Source organism: Blennius ocellaris (genome assembly GCF_963422515.1).
Source record: "Blennius ocellaris genome assembly, chromosome: 6".
NCBI classification, from domain to species: domain Eukaryota; kingdom Metazoa; phylum Chordata; class Actinopteri; order Blenniiformes; family Blenniidae; genus Blennius; species Blennius ocellaris.
Window position 1 is genome coordinate 12,074,487 of NC_137655.1, and position 16,135 is coordinate 12,090,621.

Consider the following 16,135-nt stretch of genomic DNA (forward strand, 5'->3'; position numbering starts at 1 on the left):
CAATTCTTTCATGTGAGCCAAGACAATTCATTCTGCCCAGAAGAAAATTTAGCAACACATATCTCTCCCTCTCTCTCTCTCTCTCTCCATTTAAAAAACACAGTGCATCAGGCACATATGTCAGCTTTGAACGTTTATCGGAGTGCTTTACTTCAGCAACATGGCTGCTGAAGTAAGTCACAAACAGCGCTGACAAAGTGACTGAAAATCTGCCATCGGTGAGACCGAACAGTTTAGTCATTTCTCCTAACAGTCGTGGCATTACTCAAGCAAAAAGCAAAAAATAAATAAATAAACTTTCTTTACAAAGTTATCTTGTACAATGCTTTAAATGGTCTCTCTTAATAATATTAATAATCATTTGAAGTAGTTGTTTGGTACAAGATGTCCTCTTTTGTGTTTTTTTTTTTTCACATCATGTCTGGCAGGATTTTGCAAAATCAGGTACATTTCTGGTTGTCAGTGATTTTCAAGGGACTATTTGGCATCTTTTTAAAATGACTAGCAGTTTGCTTTTCAGTGGTACTTCAAATTGACCTTACTGGTTGAGAGAAGAGAGAAGCAGAGCGCACTGTATGACAGACGGGTACTTACAGTATGCTCATCTGTTTTGTACATTACTAATTCCTGCATAATTGTACATCATTTTCTTTTGTCGTAAATCAACAAATCAAGAATTTTTTGCAGACGCTTGAGAGTCATAAGAATTGACTCTCCTAGTAGAGCCACAATTCCGATTAGCAATAGAACTTGGATATAATAAAATTGTAAGCTATCTATGTGTAAACTTTGAGCATAATTTCAGTACCCCAAGGTCGGGCCAAGTATTTTCTCTTCCTGAACTCAGACTGAGGTCAACGTATTGTACTGTTACAACACATTAGCTGAGCTGTCAGCACCGTACAGGCCAGACTAATCACCGATTCAGTTCAACTGAAGTTCCAGCAGTTATTTGGAATTGAAATGGTGGTGGGCACAACACATTGTTTTAGACCATCAACTCATTGATGAAGTCTGATATTTCCCACTCCACTGCAGGCATCGCATTTGTTCTTGAATGAACCAACATCAGAACCAACAGCGTGAGCAACAATATGAGAACAGCAGCAGAGATTGTTAAAAGGTCTGCTAATGTCTATATAGGGCTACAAATACATCTCAGACACTGTGAAGGCAGGGTAATTAAAGACATTTGCTCAAGCTCAAAGGAACTTGAGTAGTGATGTCTGCATCAATGACTTAATATTTGTCATTAGATATTAGTGCATTCTGGCCAAAAGTAATGAATACCACATACATTACATCTATAATAAACTGTGATCTCTTTGATAATGTAGTTGTGTATTTTTCAGTACTTATTTGCCAACAAATTGCAGGCTAAAACCTAGAGATGAAGCTAACCCTACCCAAATAAATTTGAAATAATCAGCCTGAAGTGTATTTTGGTAGAATTTCTTTTTTGCCTGAAATTTTGATCCTTGATCTACGTTCAGTTTTTGTTTTCATTCATCTGCAGTGGCTTGACTTTTTTGGGGGGAAAAGGGTATAACAGATGATGTGATCATTTGGTACGCATTAATCTAATCATTTCCATTTCAATCCAGTGCCTTTCAGCAATGCATTTGGAAATGACTGGTTGGCAAGGCATTGTGACACACCACATGGTGATGAATGCTACCGAGATCATGGGATTCATCACTTAACCACACTTCCCCTCGCTTTTCAGCAGACAATGATTGCCATGTAGGCTCTGATGTGGAAGCTTCCTGGAGATGGGTGATGATCAGCCCATGATTTAAATGTTTGACAGTGTGTGAAAGTGTGTTTTGGGGATTTGATCAGTACACAAATAGTGGGACTGTAAATTCAAAGTATTAAGGTAGACTTCCAGTCTGGTGAAAGAACTCCAAAATGGCAGAAAGAAAGATGGGTTCATTGAGACCTTTCATTTCGCGCCCATGTTTATGCACACACACACAGGGTCTGGTCCTGGTTAGAGTGAGGAATTAGGCTTCGCTGCTCAGTGGTTTGCCATTCAACTCTGGTATTAATTCAAAGCTGGATAATCTTTATCAGGAGCAGATTGCAAAGTTCATGTGATGTAAACTCTCTTTTATATGCTTCCAAATTGGCCTTTGTATGACTTGCAGAATAGAGGTACAGGATGTTGTGACTTTTGTGACTTGCTACCACAGCCAGGGCAAATTTTATGTTTTCTGACTTGAAAGCCCTTTTTACAGCTCATCTTTCTGTACATTTGAAAATGTCAAATCGTTCTATAAAAAATTTGATTTGGGCATACAACATTTCAGATTGGAGGTTTATAAACAGCACTGACATGACAGATCAGAAAAATGTTATCCATGCTCACACACAGCAAAGCTCACCGACAGTTTCTGTGAGCATACACAGGGTCAAGCACAACACTGTGAAATTCTGTTGGATGTATGACTGCCTATCTTTTTACAATCTGACGTTCATTAAAATGGACTGCGTTTATAACAAAACCACTGCTCGTACTTGCATGGTTACTGCCTCAGGTTAATGTCAAATATGAGACACCCACTCTGAAAGGAGCCAGACATTTCACACAGCTTGTTAACAGATCTTTGGATTTAAGTGGACTTACTGGAAAACATTAACACAGCTCTAATACCGTGTGTGACAGTCAAAAGTAGGATCTGAAAAAAAAACCCAAGCCAACAAAGGAAAAAACACCAAATGGCATCTGTTAAAATCAACTGGGAGATGTCACAGGACAATTACAATATTAGTTTTATATTCTCCGTATGTGTGTATGTGTGCGTATGTTTGGAAAAAAGCAGTCTAAAACTATTAAAAGAAAAAACACAACTATGGTAAGCTTCACAAAAACATGTTCTTAAACAGAAAACACATGAAAGTCAAAATGTTCAGGGAAAAGAAGCTACTGTACTGTGCGTCTGTACTATTCTTAAGTGTCTAGTTTTCTGACAACTTTTTACTCACACCCACCACATTTGCGCATAAGTATCTGTAGTTTCTTTCAAGTCACTACTTCTTTTAACAGTCTCATAATAGCACCAAAGCTGGTTTTAGTTGCCCTGTGATGGACTGGTGTCCTGTCCACAATGCTTCCTGCCCTCGCCCTTAATTCCCTGTGATTGGCCCCAGTGACCCGTGACTCAGATGGATGGATGGGTGAACGAATTGTGAGTGCTCAGGGAAGCTAATGAATAAATAAAAGTTTAAAAAATAACTTCTTTAGCAATTCAAATGTAAATTCAGAGAAATATTTTAATAATTGCACGAAATTGAATTGGAAGCTAGTAATTTCTTCTCATGTTACAGCAGTGTTGACAAAAATGTAAAATCTTTTCATAATGCAACCTTGATTATTCACAGCGAAATTAAAGTTATTATTGCAATGAATTCAAATCATTTGGGATAAATTCAACATGAACATTATCAGAGCTCCTTTTCCCAAACAGCCCAGATGAAGGAAATGCTTGCAATCGTTCATTTAATTTATAACCTTAAATGCCAAGAGACTTGTCTGTGACCATGACCCTTTGGAAAGCTGAGATTTAAAAAGAAAGGGTAAAACGTAAAATGCACAACATTTAGTAACAGTAAGTGCACCAATAAACCATTAAACTATATAAACTGCTGCAAATGTGAGCATTGTGTTGATATATAACAGCCTGAGAAGATACAAGGATTTATTTCTTTTTTTCTTTTCAAGTGTCTAATTTAAACATTTATCTGGCAGCAGATGAGAAAGTGACAAAGCACAAACCAGCCTCCGACTGTGGTTCAAGCCCACATTACCGGTATGTGTGATATATTGGGAGGCCAAATATGCTTGATGGCATAGTAATTAGGAGCCATATATTTTCCCGAGCAATGTGACGCCAGAATCATTACCGCCCTTCGCTGTGATGAATGTTTCATGAGACTTGGTGGTTATGAATATATTTGTCCACATTTTGTATGTACATATTAAAAATTATGGAAAGTTTTACAGTGGCTGTGTGCGAACACTTAAATTCCAGTTGCTGTCCACTCATTGCCAACACATCCTGTTGTTAATGCCCCTAAAAACAAACAAACAATCCTCATGAAATGTTATTTTCAAAACAGTACATTAATTCATCATTGTTGTGATTTGTAAGAATAATTTGCTGCCCATTTCCACCAGATTAAGAGTAAAGCTCCAGGGAAAATTCTACATTAGTGGGTAATTTTCAAGTTTAAATAATACTGGCACAAATGTCAACAACAAGCTCATTAAAAGACCCCATTGTCGTTGAGGGCATTTAGTCTATCAGTCTAAAATATCAGTTACTGGATCAGCGAAAGCATTGTGGAAACCGCACATTTAGACGGGGAGGACATTTAAAATGCAATAATCCTCGTGCAACAGATGTAAACTGCTAACAAAGAAATGTAAACACAGACTACTCAGTGTTTCCAGAGATGTAATTCATACTATACAGTAATGTGCAGCGCGACACATGCTCTCACATGTACATCTCTTCCTCTCTCTCACACACAGACACATGTGGGTGCAGGTGCAGCTCTTTTGACTGATGAGTCTATGTGTTCCCAAAGAGCAAGTTGCTATTAGACAGCCATCTCTACATACACTTGACATGAAACTCTCCACCCCCAGTCTCTGCTCTTTGTTCTCTTGACTACTTTTTTGTCCTTTTGCCAGCCCTTCTCCTTCTCTCTCTCTCTCACTCTCCCTCCCTTTCTTTCCGCTGTGGCCGAGTCATGGTGGAGCCAATCTTTCATCCCCCAGGAGTGAGGTGCCGGGCTCTCAGGGTACGGTAACTAGAATAAAACTCCAAGTCATCTAAAAGAACCTAACTCTGCTCCACTGTACACTGTAGGGCAGAATGAAAAGCAATCTGTCGTGGTTTAAAGGCTTCAGACCAGACAAGGGAAGCAGCTGCAGCTACGCCAGTGCCAGGATTGCATTTCTATCTCCACACATTGACAGAAAGTTCAACAATTACCCCGGAGCCTGGCCTCAAAATATGATTAGCATGGACCCAAATGATAATGGCTTTTACATGCAATTACGCCAAAGGGGGAATTACCCAGTGTATGGGAATAATGTAGTGGGAGAATGAGACAATTGCTCGCTAATGTCTGCTGTTGTTGGCAGACATGCTGGAAATGTGTTTATTATACTGTAAGGTTTTACATTCTGATGGTAAATCATGTGAAAGTTATTCATTGAAAAAAAAAATCTACATCATTTAATTTAATTACTGACATGAAGTGTTTTTGAGTGTATTTGCACAGAGTAGACGGAAGAGAGGACATTTGTGTTGCACTGACACAGAGCTGAGAGATATTCATAGAAAGCAAATGCGCAAGAGTCCAACTGTATTGAAGTAAGGAAATGTGTGAGGGGAAATTTACTTTCCAAAGATTGTTAATTGGAAAGAGTTTACACTTCTGTTGGAAGAAGCAGTCAAGCATCAGACTTTTGTTAATTTCAGTCCATGTGATAAAACTTTTTATTTGTAGTCCTTCTAATATCTACTGCTGGTTTTGTGAATGTGTGCAACCTGCTACACATTTTGACATAAACAGAGGAACACAGAAAATGCAATTGAGGAAATAATCCACTGTCCATTTATTTATTCCAGGAGTTCTCACAGTGTGGGGGGAATCTTACTGGTGGCAGTAGCTTCAGGATTGGCACAGTAATAGAACAAAGCCTTTTTCTTTTTTTAAAACAAGACAGAAAAGACATGTGAAGAGTAAAAGTGTGAATTATTCTATCAAACCTCACATTTTTCTTCTTTTATAATTTAAATATCTATTTATACATCAGTAATTGCATCATCTCTAAATAATTGTATATCCTTATGTATAAGAAACAAATAATTGTAATTGTAATTGACCTTTTATCACTTCTTTTAAATGAATACAAATCATCAAAATAATTGAAAGGTTTCTGTGATTTGCGTGTCTAATACAGGCACATCCACACAGACAGAAAAAGTAAAGAAAAAGAAAGAAGAAAATGGTAGTATCTTCCAAGAACATCTTTCTTTGTGGCTTAACTTGATTTCTACAATTTCCTAAAGCACCTTTAGGTGAGACTCAACAACAAAGAGGACAATAACTCTTTCTAACAGATATAAATGTGTGACTCTGACACAGTTAATAATAAGAGTTTTCCTTGTGGGTGTTGTGAACACGGTTCTACAATACAGTACACAACGAAACTAATTATACTCCTGCCCGATGTAGCTGGAACATTCACACGTACACAAATAGTAAATGTTGGCGGTATTATTTTGTTTGTTTTACCAAGATTAATCTATGGTTTAGTCCAAGGAATTTCTTACCAAGTTGTTTTAAACATATTTCTTCTTGAAGCTCTTGTTAAACAAAAATAAAACATAGTCCTCCAACTGATTAAAATGCATATATTAGTTTGTGTTTTTTGTGAGACAATTGTGCTCAACAATCTGTCACAGCTTATTTTTTGTCCCCAACACATAAGGTACATTTCTGTTTGAAAACTTGATAACTGCGTATACATAAAATATCAGTATTGTTTGCATTATGAATGCTCTGTTATTAGGTTTTGCTACTTTAAAATGATTTACAAAAATAATAAACCGATTCTCCCTCCCAAAAAAATTGTATTGTAGGAATGTTCAGTGTAAATACACGAGCCAGGAGTTGTATTACAGAACTGCATCATATTGATTAAAAAAAAGACAAGAACAGAGCTCTGAATGAGCTTAGTCAGCTTAACACCTGATTCGTGACTATTACTTCTGAGGCATCTCACTTGATTTCTATTGTTTAGACTGACTCTAATCAGACTCCTGAGGAGCCGTGGCTGCCACCCCAGGAGGACTGCTTATTTGCTGGCCGTCAGCTGCGTGGTCTGGCGGTGTTGGGTAACCCTGACTCAGAACTCTGCGGCTTGTCTCAGAGTAAACAGATGGCCTCGGCTGTGATGACTCCGTTCTGATCTCACCCAGAAAGGGATTCTGGCTGTCAGATGAGATTTCCGAGCTCTTACAGAGGTGAGATGACTAAAATGGTTGGAAATATGCAGAGTTTAAATAGAGGCGCAGATCCAAATTCTTGCGAGAAGTTCTATTTAGATAATCACAGTTGGACTGTGAAGAGTGAATAGGACCCTGTGACTCTGTATACAAGTAGCTCTGTCTATCCCACTACTATCGATCTTTGAATTATAGTATCCAGACACAAAGAAAGAGAAACTGTTTAAAGACCAAAAGCAAAACAGTTGAAGATAAAACAGGTTCGTATGGGCTACTAAAAACAAATCTTCCAAAATGTTACTCCATTTCTGGTAAAATCATTGCACACATCCAAGGTTTGTAAAACTGACCGAAACACCCAGGTTGGAAACTACATCCTCTTTGTTACCTCATTGTCAGAGTGCAGGGCCAGCGCCTAATGACTTCCAAATGTCCTTGACCATCCCTGACACTGTCCACCATCTTCCTTCACGTTCTCTACACACTGACAATTTCCCTCCACCTCATGATGTCATGTCAGGATCTGAGGAAGGAACAAAAAAATAAACCCTAATGGGATGAAGTGATCATCCCATTAGGAATTCAGTTCTCAGACCTTACAAGCTTGATGAGGACCAGTATTCAAGAGAAGCTTCAGAGGAAAAAAAGAAAAAAAAACCCTTTGGTCTTTGCACCTTCTTTCTCAGACAGTAGGCAGGGTGAGGAGGTGGGGTGGGGGTTGCGGGGGAGTTGTCTGTGTGGGTTGCATTTGATCAGACTGAACCTTTACAAGGATCTCGCTCAGATTTTCCAGCCGAAGAAACCGAGGTGCTAGCGGACCATCACATCATTACAAGGACTTTGATAACCATACCTCTGTTATAAGGGAAAGTCGGCAACGTGCCCAGAAAAGCGTGCGTGTCCGTCTGTGCGTGTATGAACGAGAAAGAGAATCTGTCTTTGTTTGAGCTGCCACTCTGATGGATTTCTGCTTGCTAAGGTGATCTCAGAACCTGAATCTAGGATTCTGTCGTTGCTAAACTATTGCGTGGGTTTCGGCTTTCGTACTTCGCGATTAGTTTTCAAGTTCCAAAACTCATCATCTGTGTCCTGTTTGCTCCCTGCTATTTAGTTTAAGATTTCTTTCTTTGCTTTTAGTGTTCTTCAAAGAACAGTTGAATAAAATACACCAGTACTTGACAAAGTACCACAAAAGCTATTAGTTTCAGTCTTTTTTAAGTGCAGCTATGCAACATTAAAAGAGCTGATGTATTTGGAAAGCTGACCTTGAATTTAACATTCTTAATTTACAGGGACAATCTAAAGCAAGATATTTCAGTTTTGGTGATCAGACTTTTCACTGGGAAGTGTTTAAGAAGTTTTACTTAAAGAAAGACGTCAGATAAGACAAGTTCTTAGGTTGACCAGTGTGAAACAGCTCTGCTGAGGTCACTCAAAGCATTTTAATACTCTGCATGTGACTGTCACGATGCTGCACCCGACTTCTGAAATAGAACCCCTGAGAAAAGGAGTCATCAGAAATAAAAAAAAAAAAAAAATTCACAGTTAGTATCTTGTGTCTATGTGACCTTGTTCTTCACTTCTCTTTGGTTCTGTTTTAACAATTGTCAGGAAATACTGTTTTCATATTCTCAACAAAATGTCCTCCTTTTGTGTTCTTGCAGAGTCTTGTCAAAGTCCAGATGACTTATTTTACCATTACAGGCACTGTCTAATTCTGCAGCCGATAGCAATGCTCATGCAGCTTCACGTGTTTCCAACCTCCACCAACTGCCTGCCCGTTTGCAGTCTGACCTGACAGAGATCTGTGACGCACATACAACACGATACATCAAATCTGTAGACATTCCCTCCACATAGCTATGCGATACTGTTTCACAAGGTTTTTAACTAATGCAAGCAGTCCAGTGAATGAGACAGTAGTACAGCTCCAAATATTTATGCTCTTTCCACTATATTTCACCAGGCTAACATATTTTGCACTTTCTGCATTACAACTCCATCCTACGTGTCCTTCCTGAAAAATTCCCCATTTGTTTCATGATTTAACGAAACATTTTCCACAATGGCATTGTGAAGTATTACCATGTATTAGCATGTTTTTTGGCACATAGCAACATGTTTTTGTGCTACTTGAAAAGCAGCAGCTGCCTCTGTGGTATCCTGCAGCAGACATTGTGCCTGTTCAGTGTTATGCGTATGGTGGAAAGATTTAAACTTGTTCACATCATTCATGTAAGCATTTAGCTGTTACTTGAGGCGTCTTTTACACAGACCATTCTGCATCATGCATTTAGAGTAGCCATAACATGAAATAAATGTGGTGTTATTTTGTTGTCCCTACCATATACAGAGCACAGTTTTTGTTTTTTCTGTTTTTGTGATACAGCAGTAGATTATCTTGTCTTTTTTTATTTTAAGTGCAAATTCAGTCAATCATCAAACTACATTAAACATAGATCAAATATTATTTAAATGATTACATTTGTATACTCTTGAATTCAGGACACTGTTGTTGGAGGTTTCATTAGCATACAGTGTCCACAATTATTGTCAATGGTTCATGCCATTGATCCATAAAGACAAGAAGTAATGTTTGCATGTGCAATATTGGATTAGTACATTTTGCTTTGTCTGAACAAAGCTGCACTTTAAATTACATTCTGTGCTGCAGGCATGCACAAAACCTTTGAAAGTTTGTAAAAAAAATTTTTTTAATTGCCAATGCATGTATTATTCTATATATGCATGCATGAGAGTAAATATGCATTCAGACATATGATCAATAGAGGAAAAAGGCTTACGTTGCCACTTTAATGTTCGGTCTGTTCCACCAGTGGCTCTCCATAATGATGTATTACCAACGTAATGCCTCCATTAGGAAAAAGTGTCATCTTACAAAATCAATACCGGCATGTCTGACAGTCCCCACAAGTCTGTATGTCCGTCTATTTGTCCCCTGGTAACTGGCCATGTCATTAGTGCTACAGCGGCCACTTCCCTGAACTGTTTGGACGGCTGTAACTGGAAGAGGAAGTTCGAATCAGAGAGCATGAAGATCCAGCTGATACTGTCTGCCCTGTTAATGTCGTTTTTCCTCCTTTGACAATCAACGGAAGTAGAGAACGTTTAATAATTTTTCTAGGAGCGACATCCTCTCTTTTGCAGATCATTACTGTGCTTGATAATGTATAAATGTATAAAGTGGTGGTACACATGTTGACAAACAGAAAAATCTTCCTTTAATGTGTTTTTTTTCTGTTATTATAAGTACTTGTAACACAACTTGAATGGTGTTAGATAAATAAACTTTGGCTTTGCTTGCATACTCACAAGTGTACAATACAAGCATAAGCATAAGCAAGGATTTCCGCACTAGTGCCTCCCCTCGTGCGTACTTACACACAGTCACAACCAAACAGGAAGGTCCCCATGAAAGCAGAGTGGAGATCTAAGGAAGCCTAACAAAGTTTGACAGTCAACAGCCCTATTAAAGTAGGCCCCACTGCAACCAAACGCAGTGATAATTGTAAATGTCAGGCAGAATTAATGCAAAATTAAAGAGCTTCACTTTCCTTGTGTGTATATTTGAGAGGGAACAATGAGGAAACAGCACGGTAGAAACCTAGCCCGGTACAAGCTGGTGTAATCAGCTGGTCTCATAGAATCAAATTTGGAGAATTATGTATGTAAATGGAATATGATCTGTGGTCAAAATCAGAAAATTATACATTTTGACTGTATAAACAAATTACATGTATGTGAACCATGTAACATTTGTATCTTTATGACAAAATACGTATGCCGTTACACTTATACTGTATGTACTTTTCCACATTTTCCTCTTTGCTATGATCACATTGCAAATGAAATGAGTGATGATGAAAGGAATAACCCAGAGCTGGACCCGTCTTCTGCGTTCCTGCAGGACTGGTGTGGTATGAGTGACTGACTCGTTGGCTGGCTGACAGGCGGACTGTGGTAAACTGGCTTACTGTGGGGAAAGGCCGGAAAGAGCTTGTCATGTCTCCTCAACAGACATGGAAACACATGAGGGGGAAAAGAAGAAATAACGGGGGGAACGCGAGAGAGAGAGAGAGGGAGAGACAGTCAGACTGAGGAGACATGGTGAATGTGACAGATAGAAATCAAGCTTCATGCACTATGTGGAAGCATCCATGCATGTACGCCTGATGGGCTCAACAGAACAATGCTTTGTGCCATTTGTTGCTCTCAGTTAGTAATGTCCCAGCTGCCGGTGGAACGTATTTATGTGCGCAAGCATGGATCTGTGGCCGTGTTTACAGCTGAGATCATGGTCCTTGAAGACTTAATATGGGCCTGCTTATGACTGTTATGGGAAGACTGCAACAGGTCCTGCAGCAAGAATCTGAAAAGTCTGTGTACTGTGTTATACAATACTCACTCTAAGCTGTTTAAAGTTTTTAGCTGTGCAGCAAATGGATAGCATGAATGGAGCAACAGGCAGAAAACTGCAAAGGACAATACAACTCATGATGAGATCATTTATTTGCAGTGTTATTTGTTTCCTACATGGGTGAAAGCAATTACAGTCAATATTGTGTTGATGCGTATGGACTGAAGTGTATGCAAATAATTTGTAACAATACAGAAACCCAGTTGAGGATGAGTATGACCATCTTTTTCAACCACTGTAGCAGCTGGAGTGCTTCAGCTGCAACATCTATTGAAACTCAGCTGTATAAGTCAATAGTGGCATTAACATGTGGCCTTGCAATTCACTAAGGTCATGCCGAGTGAGAAGGCATGAAAAGTGCCAGAAATACCAGTAGTCAAAGACAGACTTTGTCAGAAATGTATCCCTGTATCCGTGGCCCTCGACCTCAGTCATAAAACTCACAGACACAGAGGAAACCCGCCACTAAATCAGCCTGTTGCTGCCTCTCACACTCCAGGTCTGATCCTGGTGATATATGGCTTTAATAAGTTGATGGAAAGATGGGGCATGGGAGAGGATGAAAGGTAGACAGGAAGAGAGGGAGAGTGAATAAGGAGGAACTTTTGGAGTGAAAGTGTACGTGCATCAGGGGAAATCTTAACAACTTTTATAAAAAATGCAAGTCAAAGCAAACCGCAGTTTCCTAGAAACATTGAACGGGAATTTCTTGTTATTTGATTGATCACAGAAGCAGGACAGAAGGTACCATCTGGTGGTCTTTCTATGAAGAAAAATAAAAAGTTGATGAAGTACAAAATAAAAAGGCAGGGGCTTGATTATGTACATTCACAGACTGCTCTTCATGTCAATGAAAGGGCTTAAGATACATATACTTAAGAAATATTGTATAATCATTCCGACCTACAGGATGGGCTTTCCCTAAAAGTAAACAAGTGGTTTTAATGTCTAAATCTAAGTGACTGTTTTTGGCAAGTTGGTCATCAATGTCTACATCATTCATTGTGAAGGTTAGCTGTGGCTGTAGTGGCGAATTGTTCTCCTCCCACATGATTAGCAGTTTGATCCCAGGCTACTTGTGTATTGATGTGAAGAGGCATTAAACCCCACATTTTTGCCAATGGTGTACGAGAATGTGTTTGTGACTATGAACAGCTAAATGCAGTGAAAATGTCCAAGATAAGTAGAATTTATTGTGTCTCATACCCTGATTGTTAATGTTATGTAGAACTTTTTAAATTATTCTACTTAAAATATTGTACTTTTTTTTTATTATTCCTTTGTCAATCCAATGATAACCATTAAATAAAACTATTCATCCACCTCCCAAAGTTTTCCTCTGTTTCAGCGCAAAGAGGTACACATCTACTGGGAAACTGTTTCAATTTAAATGGAACAAGCTGAACTTTTTGAGCAATTTCAGCATTATACCATCTCTAATGATGCCTCCTGGTGCAAAATACAGTCAAATGTCCAAAAACCATGTTCTCCATTTGCAGCATTTTGCAGCCTTCAGCATGTTTTTTTACAAACTTACCTGCACAGTATGGCTTTGATGCTATAGTTGCTCTTTTAGCTCAGCACAGGTCTCGCAGCTGTAATTTGATTTTTAAAAAACTCCATTTGTTAGACTTTGTAAGGTCGAACTGGCTTTGGGCCACAAGTGATGTGTTTGACCTTATTGTGGTCTGATTAGATGTTAGACAAATTGGTGTAATTCAATCTTCATAGTGTTGTCAAGTCATTTTCATTATTATCAAAAGGTTAGAAACTAAAGACATAAAATACAGACGTGTGGGACAGCATGGAGCATGATTTTAAACCAATCTGACACACCCTCAGCATTGCAAATTTTCCAAAGCCATTTATCCATTTTAGTCCTCTCAGTTAAAATGTGTTTTCTGTTAGACCAGCGTGAGCACATCAGTCTACAAAGAACAGCTTTTCTCTGTTTAGTATTGTTTGTTTAGCTAATACAATAACTCAGAAAGTCTGCAGGTTCATACGTTCTGTCATAAACTTCCATCTAAATACCCTCTAACGAAAATCTGTCAGAACAAAATGCGAACCAAACAAAAGTCACATTGCTCTAAATAGAGACAAATCATTCAACTGTGTGAAACTTTGGGAATGATGCAAAGAGCATGGCAGCAGTGAAAATCAGACGCTTGTTTAGCAGCATGCACTTTGTCATGCAATCATCCCTCCTGCTGCTGCAAGCGAGACTTAATACAGTAAGCTGTTAATGTATATGCGAGCGAATGAGAGAATAAGAGAGCAAGAGAGATGAGTGCTGGAAGGTGAAATGCTAGAAATAAAAATGAGGAAGAAAGTGAGGGAAAATATAGAAGAGGAGGAAAATGGAAAATAAGAGTTTGACAGTTGTGATGTCGAGAGAGAGAAAGAGAGAGATGACAGAGTGCTGACATCAGAGGGCCAGCAGTCCCCTCCACATCACTCAGCCCTCATGGAAAATCAATTCTCCCTGGTATGGACAATGGTGTCAACAGCGGGCAGGACCGGCCGCTCTACAGCTTCGCTTCTGCCATTAACGCTAAAAGACCGAGTGGAAATAACATCCACTCTTCAGCTTCATCATTACACGTATACTTGGACCCTCTTCTTAAAGCTTCTTGGCCGTGGTGCACTGCACCAAAAGAAGAAGAAAAAAAAACTCAGCAAGAAAAAAACAGCAAGTTCAGCTTCTTTTCATCTCATCTTGGAGGGAGTGTGGCAACTTAGGATGTGGTGACAAGCTCCAAGAGCTTACTCTCATGCAATGCTGGGAAACTGCTCAGCTTCTTGTTCAGCCAGTAGGTGTGGTTGCAAGAGCAAACAATTCTAAATATAAAATACATTTGCCAATGAAAATGTAAAATTTGACAGTAAACCAGACAAATCAAACCCTTCAGGTATAATAAAGTCGTATTTTAGAATCACAAGGCAATGCAAGCAAAATTAAACAGAGCAAATAATCCAAGTTTGAGAGGATTTTGCATCATTGAAATAATGACAGTGATTTGCCAAAGAAAATCAAGTGATTCACTTTTGATTTAGTCTTGTATGTAAAAACATGTGATTTTACCTGGTTTCCTTGAAAGAATCATCCAGTACCTGAAAACTTTTTTCCTGCAAGTGTCCAACCACCATTAACCATGTGGACAACCCACCCAGTAGGTCACTTCCTGTATGTGGCCCCATTGGTCAGTTAAATGCCACACTGTGTCTATGTCAAACTAAAACATTGCATTACAAAATATAACACATTTTAAACAGTTGAGCTACATATTAGTGTTCAACGTCATCTTGTCAGTAGGGCACAATTGCTGATTGTGCATGAGGGGTTGAAAAGAAGCAGGGTTCACACTAGTACCTAGTCTTTTTCTGACTTGACTGGCACACATACAAGCTGTGATCGACGCGTACAACCTGTTTGCATTGTGTTTGTAAATAAAACCCCACGTTAGAAAGTATATATGTTTATACCGGAACATGGATGCCACACTTGAATGTGCCTATACAGATGAAAACGAGAGCTGCTAAACTGTTTCATTGTTTTAAAGCATTGACAATAAAGAACTTCAACTTTTCTGTATTGTTTTTTATTTAAACAAGGATAAACAATTTAACTCAATTCAACTCAACATTACTTCTATAGCATTTATATAGTGAAGCCTAACCTGTTAAAGACAATTGCAGCGAAAACAAAGTCTGTACATAAATAATTATAGAACATAGAGCCAAAATGAGGTATAACGTTTTCAATGGAAAACAGGAATTGAAAACACTTTTGGTAAATTAATTTGTGAGCAGATGCTTTTCAAATATACATTTGTATTGTTTAGACTCAAAGCCCAGGCAAAGGTTTGAGGGCTATTCTTTAGGATGAATTAGTAAATAATGGGCATCACACTGTTCCGTTTTTTATTTCCATAGTCTCATGCAACAAAGAAGGGGGAAAAAATCCAGAGATAGCCACGTGGTTTTCTTTCAATACACTCATTTACCTCAGTGACTGTGTTGTTCCTGTTACATTTTGATCGCTGCCTCTCTATCAGACCACTGCTGGTGAGCAGGATGTGATGATAGCTTCACTTTCCTTTATGTTGGCACCATTTGTTAAAGTGACAGAAGCACTCTGGGTGCTGTAGTCCTGGGACCAACGTGTGAGTGTGCGCTGTGATGATAACACTATATGTTACTTTGGTAATAAAATGATTGAAGAGTCAGGATGGGTTTAAACTCCACAGAGATCACAGACATTACAAAGCCAACAAGCAGCATCCATCTATCTTTGAGTTTGTGCGCTGGCACATGTGGCCAAACCAGTAATGTGACAGCTGAGCATTCCCAGCAGTGTTACACATGTACATATAAGATCTTCGTCGTGTCAGCTTTTCCTTGCTTTGTGTCTGAGTTTTTTTTGTTGTTTTTTTGCACATTCTGCACAACACTGGAGGAGTGAAGCCTTAACTGTTTCCCAATCTGCTGTTTCAGACAGATAAATGTGGTGTGCAACAAAGATAATTAACACATGGCATTGCAGTGCTTTGTCAGTGAACTTTGAACCCAGGAAGTGCGCTTACAAGGATGACTTCCTCGGTGTAGTTCACAGAAGTAGCGGAGCGAAGCAGCGTAGTGTCAGGTCATTTAAAAAGCAGCTGCACAC